Source organism: Tachypleus tridentatus, chromosome 4, assembly GCF_004210375.1.
Source record: "Tachypleus tridentatus isolate NWPU-2018 chromosome 4, ASM421037v1, whole genome shotgun sequence".
In the NCBI taxonomy this organism is placed as follows: Eukaryota; Metazoa; Arthropoda; class Merostomata; order Xiphosura; family Limulidae; genus Tachypleus; species Tachypleus tridentatus.
Genome location: NC_134828.1, coordinates 59392411 through 59414266, shown reverse-complemented (window position 1 = coordinate 59414266; position 21856 = coordinate 59392411). Strand labels below are relative to the sequence as shown.

At 33.7% G+C, this 21856-nt stretch overlaps 2 long non-coding RNA genes across 2 annotated transcripts in view; one reads left to right on the top strand and one right to left on the bottom strand.

The window, feature by feature from the left end:
• The window catches only part of LOC143249216 (uncharacterized), a 100382-nt gene that overhangs the window by 24144 nt on the left and 54382 nt on the right, over positions 1-21856 (top strand). The gene's annotated exons all lie outside the window — the stretch shown is intronic.
• Positions 10309-21856, bottom strand: part of LOC143249213 (uncharacterized) — a 37600-nt gene continuing 26052 nt past the window's right edge. Inside the window, exon 3 of the long non-coding RNA XR_013027634.1 lies at positions 10309-16901. This is a non-coding gene — a long non-coding RNA (uncharacterized LOC143249213). The remainder of the gene's footprint in view (positions 16902-21856) is intronic.

Genomic DNA, 21856 nt, shown 5'->3' with positions numbered 1-21856 from the left:
GCCAAACGTATGGACAGAATCATTATAATGTCTGCCAGACCTATAGATGCTGTCTAGGAACAAATGCTATAATGTTTGCCCAACGTTTTTTCAAGGTCTGGAGACAACTGTTATAACGTTTGTCCAATGTTTAGATACAGTCGGAAAACAATATAGTTTTAATGCTTGCTATATCCAACTTCTGAAGAAACAGTCTAGAGAAAGCCGTTATAATGTTTGCTTAACCTTTAGAGACAACCGTTATAAGTTTTGTCCAAAATATGGATAGAATTTGGAGATAACTGTTGTAATGATTTATTTTTCCAGGATCTAGGTTTTACAGGTTTTAGAATAATAACCTAAAGACATATATTATAATTTATGCCTAGCGTATCTAATACAAGAGAACTGACCATAACTATTTTTACTTATTATTATTTCTCTGTTCTTGAAGAAGGAATGAAAGTCAAATTCGAACCAAATTTGGGTTATAGTGTATGTTTTAACTGGCTTCATTGGCTATTACGTACAGAATATGGCAAGTTCTTGAGCAGCTTGGCTTTTAAAGTTTCAAACACCAACAACAATAAAATATAAAGTTTGAGCTACAGCACTAAATATTTATTTTCTACGATCTAACATACACGTAATGTAATTTTTTTTTTAGTTGGAACACAAGCATTGTTTCATAATACAGTTGTGCAAGAATATAAAATCCGGCATAAACGTTTTTAAGTGTATACATCCGAAACAGAATATGTTGTACATTATTTATAATAAAGCAAGTATAGATGCATATTTAAAGAGATCCAATTTCTGCCTGCATATGTAGACAAAAGTTGGATGTATATATTTGCTCTTTACTGAAAATATTCAATACAATGTAGATTATTTATAATAAAGCAAGAACACGAGCATATTTAAAGAGATCCAATTTCTTCCTGCACATACAAAGGTTTATGTAGACATTTGTTATTTACTGAAAGATCTTCTCTTCTTCATGGTTTTCATTAAAGATTCAATTTAATTCCACTTTAAACAATCATGAATTTTATTTAGTTTTTATGAAACTTTGTGTACATTCATTGTATATTCCTCCGTAAAATGCGTGGTTGAAGCGACATTAAAACACAACTTTGAGCTTCAATTACGAAATTGCAAACGTAAACGTTCAGAAATTTCAATTTAAAGTTTTATATGGAAATTAGAAGAGCTTCGGTAATGTTCAGTGTTTGCACGCGACTAGTTTATTGTTTCCGTTTCTCTGGAATAGCTGTCATCTGGTTTCTGTAGAGACATTTATCTTAATAAGTGGAATTCAATTAGAGTTCTCTTGCTTAGCTGATGGAACATAGATCTCTATGATCGGTTCGTTAGAGCAGAAGGCTTGTTGAGACGGGAAAATGATCAGACAAAACGAACAGATTATGCACGCAGCCCAGTAATTAGCGAAGAGAGAAACTGAAATGAAACCTAAATTGTTACATGCGTAAACAGTTCAGTAGTGATTTTCATAGCTCGCTTTAACGGTTCAACGGGACTGTATAACGGTAAATGCCCTAATGAGACGTCGTACTAATTAATTTTCTGAGTATTTTGTTTTACATTTAATGTAATGACGTATTCTTATGAGAAGAATGCTTCTAGTTTAACGATATTAAATTATTAGTCTTAAGTTATCATTCAAACAAATTTCTCAATTCATAAATACGATTCATATATACTCTATATAGATATTTGATATATTTCATAACATAATTTCACACGTTAAGTCGGTATGAAACAAGATGTAATTCAAACAATTACTACAAAATCTAACAGTTAATGTATACGTGTAAACTAGTTATGGGTATATCGGACTACGATCTTGTAACATATTGTCCAATATCACACAGAAACAACGTATTACTTTCACAAAGTTTTAACTTTCTAAAGTCTTTTGTTGTTGATTGTAAACGTGTGCAATAAGCGATCCGCATGAGAAATTTATAAAACACAAAAAGTGAGATAATGTGTACAATAATGAAAGAATAAAATTAAAAAACAACAACATTACAATACAATAAGATGTGCGTAACACTCAAAAATGAATTTTGAAGCAAAACAAAACAATATCAAAATATATACACAAAACATGTTTGTTTCTTGTTGGGTAAAAAGTAGCACAATGGACCATCTGTGTTGTCCCCACCACGGTTATCTAAATACAGTTTTTAGCATTATAAGCCTCCATATTTTCCACTGAGTCACTGGTGAACCATAAAGTTATATTTGTTTGAATAAACAGTTTTTGATCTAAACCCAATAATATCTTATGGAACTAATCAGGTTTAGGGTATTTAGATCATTACTGCGTACAAGGCCCAGCATGGCAAAGCGTGTTAAGGCGTGCGACTCGTAATCTGAGAGTGGTGGGTTCGCATCCCTCTCGCGCCAAATATGCTCGCCCTTTCAGCCGTGTGAGCGTTATAATGTGACGGTAAATCCCACTATTCGTTGGTAAAAGAGTAGTCTAAGAGTTGGCGATGGGTGGTGATGACTAGCTGCCTTCCCTCTAGTCTTACACTGCTAAATTAGGGACGGCTGGAGCAGAAAGCCCTCGAGTAGCTTTGCGCGATGTTCAAAACAAGCAAACAAACCCAACTATTCAATAAGTACTTGTAAAGCATTGTGATATTGTAGAAACTGAAATACTCGGAAGTAGCCACTACTGTTTTATGTTGTGTTTCTTTCTCTTCTGCCAAATGTACATATATTATTGTAAGCTTAGAAAAAATACTTTTGCTTCTGCATTTTGTCAACTCTATTGTTTTCTGGAGAAAAAAGTGTTTGTTTGTTTGTAGTTAAACAAACTAAGAATGTCAAAACTCAATTTCTAACGTTCTAAGCCCGCGGACATACCAGAGAAGGGAGAAAACGTTACCTCGTTTAGTCATATACCTGGAATATGTTCATCAGTCATTTCAAATTTTAAATCATATCGACATTGTGATGAAAATACATATCAATAGTTATGTCGAAAAAAGTATATTTAATATTTTGTTTCTATACGGTGAACGTACAATAATGAAAAAAACAAAACCATTTTCAACAGTTATGCTGTTTTATGAAAAGCACATCTGTTGACATAAATTAAAACGTATCCAAACATGACACTGAGTTATATTAAAATATCAAAGTGTGTGTTTATGTTTTTTTATAGCAAAGTTACATCGGGCTATCTGCTGAGTCCACCGAGGGCAATCGAATTCCTCATTTTAGCTTTGTAAATCCATAGATTTACCGCAGTACCAGCGGGGGATAAAATATAAGAGATTCCAAATGAAAATAAATTGCACTTTAAACAGTAACCAACACCCATTATCACACAAAATTAATGCTTGCATGCCAAAATTATGAGAGGCAAACATAATTGTAACTGATGAAATAGGTTAGATAAAATAAGTTAATCACAATTATCACCTTTTTAATAAATAGTGCTGATAATATATAGTAATTAATAATTTCAATCAAGAAATCTTTGAGCCTGGAAAATTGTCTTGAATGTATCAATACGTATTCGAAATGCAATCCTGTTACATGGGTCCGGCATAGCCAGGTGGTTAAGGCACTTTCAGCCGTGAGGGCGTTATAATGTTACTGTCAATTCCACTATTCGTTGGTAAAAGAGTAGCCCAACAGTTGGCGGTGGGTGGTGATGACTAGCTGCCTTCCCTCCAGTCTTACACTGCTAAATTAGGGACGGCTAGCTGAGATAGCTCTCGTGTAGCTTTACGCGAAATTTAAAACAAGCCAAACCAATCCTGTTGTGTAACAATTCGTTCTTGGAATTTGCAATTATATAGTTCATATTTTTGCATACATTCATCTATTGGCTCGTTCTGTTGAAAGAGAAAAAAAATCGAACGTCTTACTTTTTTTATTTTCAAAGAAAAAAGGTTGCAAAGCTGTGTACTCTACCATTCAGGCTACCATTGTAAAGAAAAAATCATTGATTTGTTATTGTTTTGTGCGATACGCAGAACTGCATTGTCACTATAAGCTTTAAAGTATTCAAGATATCTTATCATGAGCATACGGATATTTTATGAAAGGAAACCAGCAGTAAATTGAACCGTCTTTCACAAATATTATTTATTATACATCTATATTGGTTATCGTTACAAAAATAATATATATACTTCATTATGAAACAAATTTATAGAGGATATAAAATATTTTAGAAATCTTGTACAAACATACTTTTTTAAAATAGAAGAATAATATAATCAGTCCGAGTTATGTTTAATAAACTCTCAGTACAAATTCTTAGCAATAGTTTAGACATTTTATATAATCAATTTTAATAAACAAAGATAAAAAAATGCTGTTGATACACGCTGTTATTCTTATGTTAACTTCGCACATGTCTCTGTTTTTCTAATGTTTTTACTATTTGTGACTCATGTTTTTCAATAGGAGTTGAACCATTTGGTTTAATTTAGTCAACAGTTTGTAAATATAATACCTCGTATTGGTGTCTTACACTTAATCAGTTCGTTCCACGTCTTAATAATTGTGATATTCTGTTCAAGTATAGCTGAAGATCTGAACTCATAAACAAAAATGGTACAGAAAACATTGATGTATTTTAATTGTAATACTAAGTTGATATATTTAACCTTAATAATTCACGTAAAAATATTTGTCTTTTTACTGACTGTACTGACGAAAACTTGCAACTGCCTCAATTTCTATTCCAACTCGCTGTACAAATAACAGCAAAAAAGATTAACCTTAAACCACACATTTTGGTAACTTGTCCACAGATTCTCCACCCAGCGTTGTTCATGATTACGCACTGTGAACAATGTCCAATTCTCAATTTTCATTGTAAGCAGCTTTAAGTATGACAACAAAACAATATTAACCTTAAACCACACATTTTGATAAATTGTCCATATATTCGCCACTCTACGTAGACACTGGATTAAAATACCATTCTTATACAGAAACAGAAATCACGAGTTCGTTGGAACTGCAACGGTAGGTGTACCGTTGAATGGAATTTTTGTAGTTACAGTTTCTTCGGTCATTTCATTTAACGACAACTTTCATTGAGTTTGAGAGATGACTATTATTTATATTATATTTTGAACGGTAACAAAAAGTATGGTTAACGTCTTCGTAATAGATTTTTGAGGGTCATAAGGTTCTCGTTCTTAACCCAAGTTTCTACCTTGTTCTCATTTGGTGTGAATTATTGCTATCTTAAAATTTCTGTTGTGAAAATTAATTTCTACCTCAACAGAGAAAAATAAAGGCACAAATATTTCCTGGAAATATATTGTATTTTAAGGTCTCGATTCGATAACAACTTTGATCTACAAATATCGCTTTCCAAAGAAAAAAAAACTGTGACAAATTTCTGTACCCGTAAATTAACACTTGACAACTTTGCCTATCTACATTGCTAGGAACTTATAGTAAGCCAATTATTTGGTTGTCAAACCCATCGCACTTGTCGCTAAGGCTTTTCTATCTACAACCACTTCACTAGCACATGCTAATCGTTTTTGGAAAACTGCAATTAAACCTCTGTAAGTGATATTATGTAGCTGTTGTGGAAAGAAAATTTACATTCACTTTACACTTTTACACTTACTTTATGTAATGGTTGGCTGAAAGAAATTCCACGTCGATCTATTTTCATATTCGGACAGTGTTGTGATATGTAATGTACATACATATATATATTTTAAAAAATAATTCTATGAAGCATTTTTAACTATAATTTGTTTTTTTATTGTATTATAACAATATATGAAAATCATATGTCAGAAAAATAATGTTTAAAGTCTTAGTGTCAGAAATAATACTATTTTAAAATATTTAACTTGACAGAATTATTTGTTTATGTAAAAACTTTAGGGCTGTAATTAATAGTTAAATCATTACTTGAATACTAAGCAAGCAAGGGCAATGTCTTTGATTACCATAAATTAACATACAATAAACGAACAGGAAACAACAAAATTAGAATGAAGAAAAATGTCTTTAAAATATATATACATATAACCTTGAAGGTGAATTCATGGTTAAACGAAAGCTTAATGACTTTATTTTTACAATCGTGTCTATAAAATCCAGTAGAGATAAAACAAAAAAACCGACCATGATAGAAAGTGACGGTAAACCATTGTTACACAAAGTACTTTGAAATATAAATATTTGAAATTAATAATAAACATCATATGTATGCTCATTGCTTAAAATAATTAGATTGCTATTCAAAGTTTTTTTCGTTCAATCTATTGTTTTGATGGCGAAACGGTATTGTGGAATTTAATTTATATCCTTTCCTCTTATTGAAATTATTCTTTATTTTATTTTACACGAAGGAGCAAGTAGGGTCTCTGGTAAAGCTGTGGATTTATTTTTTTATGGGGGGGGAGCTGGAGAGCTGCGTTCGAATCATTGCGGTACCACAAAATATTTCTTGCATTTTAAAATGTAAGTACATTAAAAGGAACACGATATAAATGATGAAGTTATTTTTGATACAACAAAATTAGGCCCGGCATGGCCAGGTACGTTAAGGCGTTCGACTCGTGGGTTCGAATCCCCGTCGCACCAAACATGCTCGCCCTTTCAGCCGTGGGAACGTTGTAATGTGACGGTTAACCCCACTATTTGTTGGTAAAAGAATAGCCCAAGAGTTGGCGGTGGGTGGTGGTGACTAGCTGCCTTTCCTTACACTGCTAAATTAGGGACGGCTAGCACAAATAGCCCTCGTGTAGCTTTGCGCGAAATTAAAAAGACAAACAAAAAACAAACAGCAAAATTCTCAGTTAGCTTCTACACTTCCTATTGTTTGATACTTACTAACCGATCTTCGAGCAGAAACAGCTGCACATAGCACACATCTTGTGTTTCCCTACTATTGTAGTCTTCACGCGGACGGTGGGTGCTGCTGATTGGCTGCCTTCCCTGAGGTCATTAATTCAAAATGAGGAACGGAGGCAAACAGTTTTATATCTGTCATAGATATATATCTTCTTTAGAACTAAACGTGATAGAACACAAATGCCCCCCAGTGGCTCAGCGGTATGTCTGCGGACTTATAACGCTAAAAACCGGGTTTCGATACCCGTAGTGGGCAGAGCACAGATAGTCCAGTGTGTAGCTTTGTGCTTAATACAACACAACACAAATAGTCTATTATATTTGATTACACTTCATGTTAATATGATGGGGAAAAAAAGACCGTGTTTAGATCATATTGATTTGTTTTCATCCTTTTTTAAATTTATTTTGTATTTAATTATTGGTATTATTGTAGAAATCAGTAACTTTTTGTTGAGTTAATATAACTGAAAGGTCATTTATATTTGATTCTATATCTAACAGTCCAGGTGAAAGAAACAAATACTAGATAATAAATTTAAATAATGCTATTTCGTTAATTTCATCATAACATTTAATTAACGAAACAAATAGGTATTTTTATTGAAATCCAAAACTATTCCAAGAGAAAAAAGACTGTTTATAATATTATGATAACGTGAACCATTCTTTACATAATTAATTCTAAATGTGTTCAAACTAAAGCCACAAATTTATTCAGGCTAACCAAATTCATAAGACCAGTTTCCAGATCAAATATTGTCGCTTGCACTACAAGGTTAACATAAAGACAGCATGGTTACTTGGAAAAATTTATAGATGAATTGTGTGGTATATGGATTACGTAAAACTCAAGTAGCCTTTATAATACTTTTCAGTAATGACATCATCGTTTTCGATTACAGCGTTCATCCTGAGAATGGTACAGTACGTAACATATCCCTAATAGGTTCCACAAAGACTTTGTACGTAACATCTCCCCATAAATCTTCACAGTGATGTCTACGTATCACAGTAGATCCAAGCTTACAATGAGACAATAACTAACAATTTTCAAGGTACCTCCACGATGATATTGCATGTAACACCCACCTTCCAGTTTCCTTCCATTGGTCAGCAGAGGTGAGCTAAGGGGATCATAATAGCCAAGCACGATAAAATTGGTGAATGGGTCCTCCAGTCCTCAACAATTAGTTTTATCGTGCATGAATGTGACGCTTGTGGTGTTAGTTCTGGTATGGCAGTGTTACCAGTTGGCTACACTTCCGATCACTTGATACTTTCTAACCCGTCTTCTAACAGAAACAGTTCAACATAGTAAACATTTTGTGTTGTCTTAGTACTGCAGTCTCACAAATATATTTTATTAGTCTAAACTCAAATGTTTGTTGTACCAGCAAGGGAATAACGATTGGTCAATTCACCCTTTGTTTATATAACAATGTAATTTGTATATAATATTGAGTTATGCCCATTTCAAGAAAACCTTAAATTTCTTTCTATCATTCCTCATTACATGTATGAAAGATATTTTGTCAGACGTTACTCGCCATATAGGACTTTCCCAGTGCCTATGCTAATTTTATGACACCTTCTTCTCACCCGTAAATACCTTTTGTCTTATAACCAACCGCCTTCATTTTTTTTTATCATAAATATAGTTGACAATGCTCGATTTGATGACTTTGGTTACACTATTGTTTAACTTAATGATATCAGTTTTAAACTATCTTGACGAACGTACTGGAGAGCAACAGTATAAATGACCGAAGACTTCTAAGACCATATCTAAACAGACCAAATATTTAGATAACCTGTTGGACCTACTTCAGAAAATTATGCGAACCTGCTTTCTTCAGCCATCTTTCTTGCGAAAATAGTTATTTATTTCTACATGTGGCTGGAATCAAGTGTGCGTTTTTTAACTTAAAATCCTTCCTCACTTTCTTGTTAACAGCGGTAACAGATATGTCTAACTTCGTTGCAATGGCTTTTTGTGTCGGAAAGTTTTCTTTCATAACCATAACCTTCACTTTGTGATATGATCATTGTTGTGTATTGGCTTAGGATGTGTTTTTATAACCATTTAATGTCCTAAATGCTTTGCTATGCGATATCTTTTAGCTCCAATTAACACCAAGGCTTACTCTGAAACATAGTTTGATTCAGTAGCCTAAGGATGCTTTGATATAATGTCTACAGTTTGTTCAGCAATATCTTCCAAACATTAACGTAAACGTATAGATGCATATAGAAATCCCAAATTCTTGTATTAATAAATTGTATCATCTGAAGCAAAATAAAAATAGCTTAATTCTAGTTAACATCATAACTCTAAGTTTTATATAAATAAAAGCATTTTTAAATTAACAATAACTTTATTGCCTACTGTGGCAAAACCGTTTTGCTGCTAAAATTCACTATTACACTCGTGCTACCTAGCAGAATAAACATTCGCGATGATTTAAATGCGCCAATACCGGAATCGTTCAGTAGCAAAGCTGAAGACTTATAACACTAAAAACTGCATTTCGACACTCGTAGGTGCAAGATAGCCATAGTGTGGATTTGCGCTTAACGATAAACAAAAAAACTAAATGACCTTTAGAATTGCATATAATGGCGTATAGAAAATTAAAATAATTACTCTTTAACAATTTTAGCGAATGTGACAAATAAGTAATTCGATATTTATTACTGGTTGATTAAAAAAAGACACGCATGTTTATGTTTGCTTGCTTTTGGAATTTCGTGCAAAGCTACACGAGGGCTATCTACACTAGCTATCCCTAATTTAGTAGTGTAAGACTAGAAGATTTGGTGTGTTTTGAACTTTGTGCAAAGCTACACGAGGGCTATCTACACTAGCTGTCCCTAATTTAGCAGTGTAAAACTAGATTCTAGTTCCCAACCGGTGGGTCGCGACCCCCAAGGGGGTCGCAAAGCCTTGGCAGGGGAGTCGCGTAGCCTTGTTAGAAGTAGCTTGGGATAACATTAATTTTATTTCATCAATTACATTTTCAAATCGCGAGTGCCAAAAGGTTGGGAACCCCTGAACTAGAGGGAAGGCAACTAGTCATCACCTCACATCACCAACTCTTGAGCTACTCTTTTACTAACGAATAGTGGGATTGACCGTCACATTTTAACGCTCCTACGGCTAAAAGGGCGAGCATGTTTGGTGTGGCGGAGATTCGAATCAGCGATCCTTAGATTACGAGTCGAGCGCCCTAATCACCTGGCCATGCCGGTTCTTATAATATTTATTTTCGTATATTTTTTTAGAAACAAATCAGTGTAAATTTAATAAAGCAACTTATTCCAAGTGTTATTTTTAAACAATGTCACAGAGACTGAAACTGAGTTAAATGATAATTTAAAAGTTAATTAAATGTCGATATGTTTCCAATTTATTATATTTGTCAACAAAAATTACACACACAGTTTTCTTTCTTAAAATAAATATATTTTATTATACAAAAGCAATAATACAATCTATAACAATGATTATTATAAATAATGATTCATATACAAATATTTAACAAACTTACAAACAATATCAAATCTTCTATCTGATCTGGGAATTCCTTGGTATCCTATCGAGGACTCACGGTGAGCGAATTAAATTGGATTTGATATAGGCACAGTTCACTTAACGGATAGTTGGCTACGCTGATCACATGCGAGCTTTCAGCGGCTGAAGTTACATAATGTCTTCATAAAAATACTAACGTCTGATGGTAATCCACCGAAATTAAATGGTTTGTCATATTCTAAATCTACAAACATTCCTGGTCAATGTCTAAAGTTCCCAATTAATAAGCGTTAATCACAGTTATAGCTTTCAAGGTTTATAGTATACCAACTGTAGCAAACCAATAACACGTACAGTCTCTCTGCGATTTACGTTTGTTTAATTGAAATTCTATAAATTTCAGCTGAAACAGAAATACTGGCGATCACTAATATTTACATACACACAGTACATTGTTAAGTTTTACACTCGAGAATCTTCTACAACTTTAGTGAATAGGCAGGAACTTCGCAATTCACATTTAACAGTATAAATTAAATGTATTTATAAATTTTCTAAATATATTTAAATTAAACAAACACCAATATTAAAATGAATACACTGAATGATTTATTGTTTTGGAATTACGCACAAAACTAAACAAAGAACTATCTGTGCTCTGCCCACTACAGGTATCGAAACCCGGTTTCTAGTGATGTGTGAGTCCGCAGACAGTCCGTTGTGCTACAGGGGGAGAAGCTACTACATGTATACTAACAAATCCATCACAGCAATCACTAAGAGTGTCGCTCCCCCCTAGTACAGCGGTAAATCTACGAATTTACAACGCTAAAACCAGGGGTTCGATTCCCCTCGGTGGGCTCAGTAGATAGCCCGATGTGGCTTTGCTATAAGAAAACAAACAAACACAAACTAAGATTGTCATAATTTTAAATACCAAATGTAAATAAATTGACAATACAACTGCTAAGCCAACAATACTGCAGGCTTCATAAACGTGTTTAACTATAACAGATTAGTGAATTACAAGGTCCAGTATAAATTTCACATAGCTATTTTAATAATTTTATTCTTTATATTTCTTCTCCAAAATAAACATATTGGGTGTAACTCAGCATGAACAAAATTTTGTGAGAACAAATAACTAGTTAAACAGACCAGATTGAAGAATAATTTAAAAGTTAAAGAAATTAATTCTTAGGAGATTTAGATTGTTATTAAATGCATACGTTAAGCTAACAGTTCACATTAACTCGCTTCTTTGTGAATACATATGCGGCAAATATTTATAGCTTACTCCATATTTGAATGTCTATATATGCATTTAGATAAACATTATGACCAATGTTACTGATATGTTATATATGATTGGTATGTACGTAGTATTTACGAGATGAAGAATTGCTTTGGGCATATATTACAGGCGTTATAAGCTGTGTACACATGGAGTACATCCTTTTGTACTATTGGGTACTTCTGTGTAAAATAAACGACTGTGAAACTTACTATACTTAACTGTGAGTTTCTACATGGATAATTAAATACGCTAAGCACTTGTATTTGTGTTGTTGTTTTTTTCAGTGGAATGTCAGAGAATAATTCTCTACATCTATTATCTTCTCAGTACTTCAATTATTCAAAGATGAGTTTTATCAGATGATTGGAAAGATGTAATGACGAACTTTACTATTCCTGCATTTATGTAAGATTTATCGGCTCTTGTGAAATTTTAAAATAAGTTAAATAATTAAAATAAGACGTTTTACATACACAACACGTAAAGCGTATTTATACAAATAGTCAAAGGCATTCATAAGCACTCTATATGTTTCAGAGTTTCCACTTCGTTTTCACCAGTAACTTTTAATTTTTACACACTTGTTACAAGTAATGTGGCTTTACGTTCTCCGTTATTTTAATAACTTAGTGACCAACCTTTGGAGTGATTACATCATATACCAATAGAAGGACTAGCTGAGCCTTTAACTCTGTTTATTTTCACTTTCATTTCTTTTTATTATTTCTAACAATTTTAGAATATTTGAAGCAGTCATACCGTGGGGTTATTATAGAATTATGGTTTTATCCCATGCAGTTGTGTTTTCCATGTATCCTATAATATTGATAGTTCGGTTATAAGCTAACACGTACAAATGACATGCACAATTTTATGGGATAAAACTATAATTTTAACTTAGCCTCACAATATAACTGCTATAAATTTTCTAGATTTGTTAGAAATAGCAAAATGTAGGGTACTTTGCAGGAGCCATATCCGATATTCAAGCTTTTTTGTTTTATAATATCTACAAGAATATGCAATGTTTTATTAGAAATCCAGTGATGGATGTTGAACTACAATTTAATAACCTCTAAAGAAGCTACTACAGACTCTTTACCTTTATCCATGCAAAAATCAGCATTATCGAACTACTAATTAGGAAATCTACGAGCAGCGTTTGAATAAACAATCCAGACTTTGAGCTTTTGTTCCTCCTGCGAGATGCAAAGTTAATCGGCCGGATGGTTAGGGCGATCGACTCTTAATCTGAGAATCACGGATACAAATACCTCTTCGCCCTTTCAGCCGTGGAGGCGTTATAATGTTACTCTCAATCCCACCATTCTTTAGTAAAAGAGTAATCCAAGAATTGGCGGTGGGTCTTGATGACTAGCTGCCTTCTCTCTAGTCTTACACTACTAAATTAGCATTGCTCCAAATTCGAAAAACAAAGAAACATATTGGAGCAATCTTGTGAATATAGAGTAGCAAATGTCCAAAGTGTTACAAGTGTAGCAGGTGAAGATGTGATCATGGCACACCAGTCGCTCTAAAAATTAGCTGTAAATGAGATCAAGGAAGCTTAGTCGGAAGAGGTGCTGTCAAGTGCCCAGAGAGATGTACTTCTATGTACAGGGATAGGAACGTTTGGAATGATTTTAAATTTTGGGAAAAGCTACACGAAGCCTATCTGCGTTATACGTCTGTAATTTATCAGTAAAAGACCAGAGGGAACACCACCCTTCGCCAATTCTTGGAATTCGAATTACTCTTTTACCAATGATTATTAAGGTTGTCCTTCACGTTATAATGCCCCCACAGTTAAGAGGGCGAACAAGCTTGGTGACGAGGTTTCGAACCCACGATCCTCATTTTGCGAGTCGAGCACCCTAACCACCAGGCCATGTAAAGGAACAATATACTTAAAGACGTATCTAGCATCTTGCACACAAACGGTAATAGAACAGAAGTAAGAGGATGATTCAGGATTATATAGCAAAGAGAAATCCGAAGATTTTCTCTGACTACATGAACATTACAACAATAAAAGGGTAGAAAAGAGTACTAAAATGATGGCAAAATATCCTGCTAATGGTTCATTTTGATAGGATGGGAACAGTTAACGACTATTCGGATAAGAGAAAAAGCACAGAATAATCGTCTCCGGATCATTCAATACATCTATATACTTCACTCTTAGGTTGTTAGGTGTAATGGAATACACGCCACCTACCAAAATAGTAATATTTTACTGCCGTTGACTCGGAGATTGTTTGTTAAAAAATAGCAATTAATTCTATTGGTAATGGGGTAACTTACTGTATTGGTTTGCCAATTAAAATATTGAATGGTGTAATACCACATAATATATAATAAGTACATAAACTTTCTTCTGCAGATGATGCAGACACGACAAAACATATTGAGTGCATTTTAGACGATAGTCATAGATAGTTTCAATGAACATATTGTATTTATATATAGGTCTGTAGTGGTTTTATTGTCTTCAAATGTTTGCATGTATTAATATAATTCCTGTACGCTGAATTCGAAAATGATACTTGTTTTCTCCATCACATACATATTTTTCACAAAATGCAATATGTACTTTTACACAAATTAATAATTTTCATTGAACTCGGGTAACATTTTGTTACGCTTATGATGTTGATAGCCACTGGCTATAGATTTCTCTAGACAAAGTGCGACGAGATATTCCTATCGATCGTTCTAGAACCCAAAACTGTCTATTGCGATAAATGAAATAATGATTTGATCTAAATAAGATATTTTTTCCTGAATTATAAAACATCCTTAGGTAATAGAAAAAAATATTATTTTCAAAAATCTTCATAGCTGAATTATGTAAAAGATGTTTTTAAAACCAAACTAATTTAAATTCGCCAACCTGTGTTATTTATTTGTTTGTTATAGTACTGTTCAAGTCAATAATATTACGGTACGCGTTATTAAAAATATTTGTTTTTCTACAACATAAGTTGTTTTTTTTGTGTTGTTTTTTGAATTTCACACAAAGCTACTCGAGGGCTATCTGTGCTAGCCGTCCCTAATTTAGCAGTGTAAGACTAGAGGGAAGGCAGCTAGTCATCACCACCCACCGCCAACTCTTGGGCTACTCTTTTACCAACGAATAGTGGGATTGACCGTCACATTATAACGCCCCCACGGCTGGGAGGGCGAGCATGTTTGGCGCGACGGGGATACGAACCCGCGACCCTCAGATTACGAGTCGCACGCCTTAACACATTTGGCCATGCCGGGCCTCTACAACACCAGAGCAAAATTTTTTGTGCACTATTATAAGGTTAGATATCAGGATCAGAGTTTGGTCTGTTTCTATAGAATAGGGGGATTATAGCACTCTAACTTATTATAAAATTACTAGATAAGAACTCGCCTTTCTGAGCTCAGTGCTGTAAAGAAAACAAAACCTCGTGTGGTTGTGGTCCGATACAGAATGCAGGTGCAAAGTGAAGAACAAATGAACGTGTTGGCATGAGTTTGAAAAAGGAATATGAAAGTCAGGAGTTCAGCGAAAAGGAAAATGTCAGGGAATGTGTGAAAAAAAACAAATAAACCGAGAGAGGTAAAGAAATAAAGCAATATGATCCCAGTAAGAAACGGAATATATTTCTAAACCTCTGTGTTATTCATCATTGTAATAAACAGCAACGTTTTATCTTTATATTAGCATCAGTCAATTTCTGACAAAAATAATCACAACGTGAGTAAAGTTGATGGACATAAGAAGGTGAAGGGAAGAATAAGAATGTCATTATGGACCGTTTCTTATTAATCTACACTGACATGAAGTTTGAAACCGCATTTTCAATATCTTTACATTTCAGCGAATATATCATGTTTGTTATATGAAGTAATCCTTAAAATGCTGGTATATGTTAGTTTTGTATCTTTTATTTTTCTAGGCATTAATTTGAACAAATTGAATGGTTTGGGTAGATACAACGAATTGAAAAAGTTTAAGAACACCTTTTTCTTAGTCACTGGAATTTCATGTAATCATATGTTGGAATTTGTTTTAAGTTGGATCAACTTATGATAATATTTTACCTCGACTCGACATGCTTACAGAAAACTGCCTTCAGTGATATTGTTCCTTTAACGTATAGCAAGAATGTCTTACAAGGAAATCAACTTCTAAGGCAAAAGAAAATAAATGACATGCATCAGAATTCATACAATAGAAGGATTTTTCGCTTTAATAATTACAAACTATAATTCGTAATTTATTTCAATAATAAATTTATCAACACATATTTCACGCTCTAACTGCTTAACACACGCGTAGCTAACAAATTATTTTTGGCATTTCACTGACACTAATTGTTACGTTGATTAAACTACAAGCTTTAAAATTATATTCAGACTTTTATAAAAGGTAGCTATGTATTTTGTTTTTCAGTTTATGGTACTAGCGTCCCACCGTTCTGAAATCTTGTCAGCAGGAATGGATTTGTTTTTTTTTCTTTTGTGATAAAACAGAAAACTTTTTAGAAAATGGAAACCGCCACTGCCTGATTGATGTTCTTCGACACATCACATTACCATCGGTGTATATGTTGCAGCGCGAGGGAGGCGTTTCCTTTGGAGTGCATACAAACTACTGCTCAAGTCTGGAACTCAATGTCCCCTCCGTGCGCGCCAGCTCACAAGCTTACGTTGGTTGAAGAGAGTGGGAACTCACGTCTGTCTGGCACAAGAGGATATCCAGTGAACAGCGCATCGAGTCTCACTAGCCGGGAAAATTGCTGTCTTTACGTAGCAATCTGTTTCTCCCAGTGCTGCATTATTAACGCCTGCCCGTCCATTTACGTAAGTGCAAGTAACAGGCGAGAGTGCTTCACGCCTTCAGGCAGCACGAAACACTTTTAGGACATAATTGATAAGCCATAATGCGGAATTTTCGTGCACCCACCAAGTTCTGGGATGCAAGCGCTCCACTACAAAGGTTGGAGATGAATTAATAATAGCTCGGTGAGCCGAAGCGCTCTACGTTTCCGCCGTTCATATCAATTAACATACGTGTTTATCTGCGGTTTCGATTCTGTAGGACCGAGTATGCAGATTCACAGGACAAACAAAACATTTCTTCGTTCCACCTTACGAAGAAGAACCGGATCGACCAAGTGGGCTGACTATTGTAGAAGGTGAGGCAGCGTTAGTCCAAGAGAAATGGGTCTGAACGAGAAAAAAAACAAAAACGTAATCTACATATACAAGAACAACAATGAATACAGCTTTTACGTAAACACACAAACATGTACTATAAAAAAGTACGAACAAATATTATCGGGTGAACCGCATGTTTTAATACAGAAACAGTTATTCTGACTAGCCTAAACTCACATGAATAGACTTCTGTAATCACAACTTACATTCTTTTATATAAATGAATGCACCTGCCAGATAAGTTTATCTTTTTACATTAAACGAAAGAAAGATATTTATAAACGTTTCTGAATAAAGTAGTTTCTAAAATACTTAATTTTTCTTTCAGATATACTTGATTATGTAAACAATAAAAGAACTGAAAATATCGTGTTGATATTAATAATAAATGAGGGGTGGGCGATTTAGTGACGAATATTTTAATAATCTTTTTCTAACACCAGATTGATTTGACATACACTTTATATTTTTATAGAATTTTTCACGTGTTAACTATGCCTTATCGTTTATTCAGTAATAATGACATTCAATTAAATAGCCTACTTCGAAAGATTGTCACGATAGATGAAAGTAATAATACCAGGAAACAACCAGCATTGTCACAATAGATGAGAGTAATGATACCAGGAAACAACCAGAATTTATATGAAAGTCAAGATCATAATCTTACAGAATCACTGAATTTTTAGGTTTCATGGATGAGTAAGGACAGTGCAAGTAATAATCCTGTAAACAGGAAAGTAGGAAAATATTATTATTAATTTTACAACAGAAATGTTTAAAATTCTTATTATTATCAGAAGTAAACTTAATGAGTTTCTACTAAATGGTTTTTGAAAGACTTTGTAAAGATTTTTAGTTCTTTGACTGGAGAACAGAGAAGATTATTCCTCATTTTTCTTCTAAATGTAGACTCCCACTCGTGTTTGGTGGCGATACAGCAAGGAATAAGAGAAACTTAGAATTCTATTTCTTAGTATGTCGAAATGAAAGTATACTGAAGATAGGCGCTGTTTTTCAACATAAAGAACAAACAAGAACAGTTGATATTTACAATAGATAACTGTTTCTAAAACCAAAGACATGCAAACGCTGGATTCCATCACTGAAAATAAACTGAGGTTTGTAATATTTAAGAGGGATTTGGGTTTTCAATATCGAAAATAGACTGCGGCATACATTATCAAAAAAAACATAGATTTCTAAGACTAAAGATAGATTTGGGATTCTAATAATCAAAGTATTTATTGGCATTTAACATTAAAGTGGGGATGCGAAGGTGATAGGGGAAGGGAATGATGCCATGAAAGACAATGACATAATAGTTCCACACATTGTCACCAGAGGGCTTGTTGTTAGGGCCCGTTGCTTTGCCGCCATGACAGGCAGCCATGATGGACGATTAATTAATAGTATCATTAAGTAGAGAACGTGTTTTTAGACCGCCATGACGTCAAACATTGGCACCAGAGGGCGTGTTGCTAGGCTGCTATGATAGACGATTACGTAATAATTCCACAAACTAGAGAACGAAATTCTAGACCGCCATGACAGACTGCTATGAACTGTCATTGAATCAGCATAACATGTCTTAAAGAGAATGTAGTTAAAACAGTGAGTATTAACAGTAATTCATTAATTAATTAATTTTCATAATCACTTAAATCGTCTTAAAAAGGACGCTTATCACTAAATTATTAATTACATTTTCTACCTATTTAAATTATCTTAAAAAGGACAAAATGATGAAATAATTAAAGCTAGCTGTTCAATGTCTAAAAATGACTATATTTAAAACAATCGGTTTAAGACACTAAATCATTAGTTAATTATATTTCCTTACCATTTATACGTCCTAACATGGTTATATCATGATATATTATACATAAATTAAAACTTACACTTTTACTAGTCTCATTTTACTCTGTTGTTATAATTGGACACTTAACAATAAAATTATTAACATGATGAATAAATTATACTGGTTGAAATATTCGAACCTATACGTCTGAAGTTATATCATACAATAGAGAAGTTAGGTTCGTCTGATTTGTATTATAATACACACAGTGTTTTATTCATTTCAAACAGGAATTATCATGGCGAGTTTACAGAAGATCTAGACGGACACTATACAGCATCGTGGGTCAATGATGGTCTAAAGAACTACTGGTACACGCAACGATGGAAAATCGTACTGTACAATTAGAGGGTTTAACTTCAATTTTATCAACAGCGGAAAACTGAACTTCTCATCAATGAAATGTATGATGACAGATATATTTAGCCCTTTCAAGCCTCCTATAACTCTAACTAATCATAAGAAGATTTGTGAAAATTTACAGATAGAAACCATTTAAAACAAGGAAGAAATGTAGAATTATCGTCCAGTTTACACCAAACGACACGTTTCCAGATTTAACACTCTTCCATTTGAAGAATGTTATGTGTTTTTTTTTACATCTTACGGAGCTTCGTCCTCGCCATGGTCTATGGAATGAAAATATGGCATGTGCAGAGCTTTGGGGTGAATCTAGTGTGCACTAAAATATGATCTGTATAAGGCGAGTCCCTTTCATTTATTTCTTATGTTACAAGAACGACTTTGAGTAAAATCGTTGATTACACATTGTTCTTTCTTAGGTACTTATAAGATAAGATACATTTGTTCAGGGTGTAATAATCGATTTAGGCTGATTATTCAGTTTACTTTCTTTATAATAAAATATTAAAATAAGTATAAACATGAGAAATCTGTATATATAAATGCCGTGATTTTGAATTTGATGCCCCACAGACTATGTTTGTCTTTGGGATGCTAAGCTAGGTTCAAAACACACACTCTAGCATAGTCATACAGAATATGTGTAGCACAGCGTACATTTCTAGACTCACACCGCGAAGCATCGGGTTTAGATACCCGTTGTGGGCAGATAACCCATTATGTAGCTTTGTGCTTAATTCCAAACAAATAAACAATCTGAATTTGATAAAATTAAGATGGAAAGAAAACGAATTAATAATAACAGAGACATCTTCGATTAAATGACAAACAATGCAACAACAACTCTAAGAATGAAGGATTATCTTGAAAAGAAAAAAAGAAACCAAAACCCACCTGTAGATATGACATGTATATAAAAAGACGATTGTGAATTTTGTAACATAATACATGGGAAATTGTTTTTTGATGATGGGGGATGCCAACATTGTGATTGGTGTTCTTCAGGATATTTTAGACAATTAATATATTGTTTCGTAATTGTTATAATATTCGTTCTCAGAGTAATGAATCTTAATATAAATGTTTACACAAACAAAACCTTTGTCCTGTCTTTCATTTAAAAAAGTATCGTAAAATTAAACATATCACTAATCAAAACTGATCGATGAACTCAACACACAGTATTTGAAATATATGTCTAATATATAGTAACAATGTTTCAATTTATTTTCGAAATATTATAACATGAGATATTTAAAATGATAATTATACATTAATAATGTATAATAAAATCTCAGATATTTCACATGGTTATAATAATATCATAGAAAAGAATTGAATAGAACTTTCATTATTAAAATTCTTCTAAGCTGACTGAAACTTAAGGGCCTGGCATGGCCTAGCGCGTTAAGGCGTGCACTTCGTAATCTGAGAGTCGCGAGTTCGCGCCTGAGTCGCGCCAAACATGCTCGCCCTCCCAGCCGTGGGGCGTTATAATGCGACGGTCAATCCCACTATTCGTTGGTAAAAGAGTAGCCCAAGAGTTGGCGGTGAGTGGTGATGACTAGCTGCCTTCCCTCTAGTCTTACACTACTAAATTAGGGACGGCTAGCACAGATAGCCCTCGAGTTGCTTTGTGCGAAATTCCAAAAACAACAACGACTGAAACTTATTTAAGTGCTGATAGTATTTTTGGCACAATATGTAATAACTTTATACTGACTGAATAATAAAATAAACGTTTACAATTACGATTGTAGCAAGTGATGTTTTGCAGGGGCGTAGATTTTTTACACCCGATGGGGGGCATGATTTTTGTAACCACTTATGTAGACTGTTCAATTTGCAAATTGGTAATCTCTGATTACGTGAACCTGAAAGCTGTAAACATGCAGCCACAGAGTAATCTTGTTGCCACGATACTTCAAGGTTTTCATGTAGGTTTGTATAAGTGAGGTGTTGTGAACAGTTTTCAAAATGTTAATAGAATAAAGACAAATGTGTCACAAATTAACTACCACATGAATTTATTCCTGCACACTGCACAGTATAAAAGATGGCCATTATACTTGACAAGGTTACTAATAACTTTCATTGCATGAATTACGTTTTCAAATATTAATAAAATTAGTAATTACCCTTGATAAGTTTATATCTACTGAAAAACTGTTCATGTTGTTTGATAACAATAATTATAATTTCTTTGCGAACTCTTGAAAATTACACATCAATATAATGTAGCACATAATTATTCATACTTTCCATTGAAGTAAGATTCATTTAGTCCTTTAGTCTACATGTTCCCAAACGTAGACCTCCTTTGTGATGATCTGTTTATGAATTATTTCATAAGCTCTTCTATATTTATCTTATCGACCTCATCTTTGTGAGTGTGACAAACTACCACATGGTTGAGGCGGCATTGAAACATAGTTGACCTTAACCACATCTTCAACCGTCTTAATGCAGAAAAGCTGCGTTCACATTCGCAGCTGGATACTGGACACACAAGCAAAATTTTCATGAGAAGAAACACTTCACTAAACATCTGCTGGCTTGTTTGATGCATTTTGCAGTAAGCATCCTTCGCACCTTTCAGATATACTGCTTTTGTTGTTCCTTTGAACATGGACAACTGAAACTCGAGCCGTTGTGCAGAGATTTCTGGATAGAAGTTTATAACCGAGTTGTCAATCTTGCCAGATGTGATCATGTTTTCAAGTGCCAGATATTGCCTCAA